At 34.9% G+C, this 2,810-nt stretch overlaps 1 protein-coding gene across 2 annotated transcripts in view; it reads right to left on the bottom strand.

Annotated features, from left to right (window-relative positions):
• LOC106879374 (transcription factor GATA-3) overlaps positions 1 to 2,810 on the bottom strand; it is a 121,460-nt gene that overhangs the window by 79,314 nt on the left and 39,336 nt on the right. The window lies entirely within an intron of this gene.

Here is a 2,810-nt window from a genome sequence, read left to right on the forward strand (position 1 = left end):
TATATATATGCACATACATTTATATATATATGTGTATACATATACACACACATACTTATATATATATACACACATTTACATATCTATGTGTGTATGTGTGTGTGTGTGTGTGTGTGTGTGTGTGTGTGTGTGTGTGTGTGTGTGTACATGTACATATTGACACATGCACACATTCTTCGGGACGATGCCCCAGCATGGCCACAGTCTAATGACTGAAAGTAATAAAAGATAAAACAGGCAGAAATATTTATATGAAATGTTTATGAATGAATGTTTGTGCGTTGGTGTAGCTACACACACACAAACACACTCTCACACACACACACACACACAAACACACGCACACACACACACACAAACACACACACACACACGCATGATGTCCGTGTGTCCATATATGTCCGTGTTGCTGTCATGGGAGGGTCGTTGTGCACTGGTTTTATTTCATCTTTTAATTTTATTCATCAGATATTTAACCCAAGTAATTAATTAACCAATCAGTTCTGTGATTAATCGTTCGACAAATCAAGAAGCTGGTTTCTCAGAGTCCTTCCTGCAGGGTATTGGGGGGGGGGGCAACAACGAGACAGACCTGCAGAAACGAGGGCATATCAGCAATGAGATCACGATTTGCGACGAAAGGACTCTTAGAAAGGAGCCGGTTGGTCAGTTGATCGATCGATCGATTGATCAAGCAGATGATCAGTTAATTGGTTAAGTAGTTGCCTAATAATACAAGAAAGGAAATGATATATAACCAGTGTGAGTGTTTCTTATGGAGCAAAATGACCCTCCCAAGATACGACCATATTTATTACAATATACCATATTTACACGAAGAATCTTGCAAAACACAGAACAAATACAGAAATAATAATAATAATAATAAGTGTGTGTGTGTGTGTAGATGGATGGATAGATAGATAGATAGATAGATAGATAGATAGATAGATAGATAGATAGATAGATAGATAACATAACGATTGCTGTTGCATAGTTTATTTGTCCGATATTGGCTTGTGTGTTATATGCATTAACCATAAAGGTAGATCGACAAGCAGGTAGGTCGGTATGTAGGTAGGATGGTGGATTGACATGCAATCAGAGAATCACGGTCGAACACACGTCAAGACATCCATACTCACAGACTCCTAAACACATACACACAGAGGACAACCTGATATAAACAGAAAAATAAAACAAGAGAAGAACAACACGTAAGATGGTTGTGATGAAAAATGCTTCATAGTTTCTCTGGATATGATGCGTTTCAAATAGAGGGTAGACATTAAACAGAGGACAGGTGGACATGCGGACATTTGGACAATGTAGAGACGAGTACATTATTTCAAATGGACTTTAATGAAGACACTAAGGTAGAAACATAATAAAGAGGTGACAAATATACTTACGTGCTTCATAGTTTATTAATGTTCCCTTGAGACTAGGGTTAGAGTGAGGGTTAGTAATGTTACAAACAGAAGACCGTTAGCGTTGTGTTATAATGGACACAGTTAAGTCTAAACAGGCCGCCATTTTGTCGAAGTCTACCAAAGAGTTGAACATGAACTTTAGAGGTTTTTTTGTGTTTGTTTCTCGAATTTTTTTTTTAAGTGGGGCAAATATATTTAAAACAATCATTGGGTCCAAACCCCACTGTTTTTCCTGGACAAAGTTTATTGATAACTGACCAATCGAAAATTCGCTAGAGTTAGTCTTAGTATTCTATAATAATTCGTTAATAATTCCAAACAATCATTCTTAAATCACTTCACATTCTAGAATGCTTTAGAAGAATATTAAATCATGAACCCCAGTACATGACTGGTATTATAATTTTATCAACTCCGGATACGTGAAAATCAAATACTGACCGTAGCAGGGATTTAAACCCAGAAAGTAAAAAATCGGAGTTAAACATCGCAAATATTTTGTCCGAAACTCTAAACATTCTACTAATCCCCCTGCAAATTGTCTCCTAATCTTGGATTAGATCATGCTTTGTTTTACTTCTTTCTTTCTTTTCTTTTTTTTTTTTTTTTTGCAGTCAACAGAACGTGACCATATGCTGGTCGCTATTTACTAGTGACCATTCTTTGATTCTGTATTGGTCACCCATTGGTCAAGATATATATTAACACAAATTTCATTGGGTATATATTATACTACCTCAAGCCAAGTCTTCCCCTACACAAAGTTATAGATGTGTCCCATAGCTAAACAGATACTTCCTGATCTTTAGGTTAGAAAACAATCTCAGTAATTACTCACAATAATTAACATAATTAAATTTGTCAATTTCACTTTTTTTCTGTTTTATCTATTCATTTTGTTTCATTCTTTATTGCTTATTTTGCTTTCTATTTTGTTTAAAACATTATTAGTATATTGTTAAGATGTTAGTTGACAATTGAAAACTGGATATCTAAATCATAATTATTTCTGTTTCTGCTGATGCTGCTGATGCTGCTGATGCTGCTGATGATGATGATGGTGCTGTTGCTCTTATTATCGTTCTGTATTTTTTTTCAACTTGCTACTGCTGCTGCTGCTGCTGCTTTTGCTTTTCTCGAAACCAAAACACAGCCAACATCGTCTTCCATAACATTGAACATGATGACGATCATATCAACAATGATCCTCTTCTGCATTGCTGTACACATCACCAATCTCATCGTTCTTGTCATCAGCAACGCAACCACCACAGCAACATAACCAGTTTATTATTATTATTATTATTATTATTATTATTATTATTATTATTATTATTATTATTATTATCATTATTACTATTATTACTATCTGACTTA

Source organism: Octopus bimaculoides, chromosome 1, assembly GCF_001194135.2.
Source record: "Octopus bimaculoides isolate UCB-OBI-ISO-001 chromosome 1, ASM119413v2, whole genome shotgun sequence".
NCBI classification, from domain to species: domain Eukaryota; kingdom Metazoa; phylum Mollusca; class Cephalopoda; order Octopoda; family Octopodidae; genus Octopus; species Octopus bimaculoides.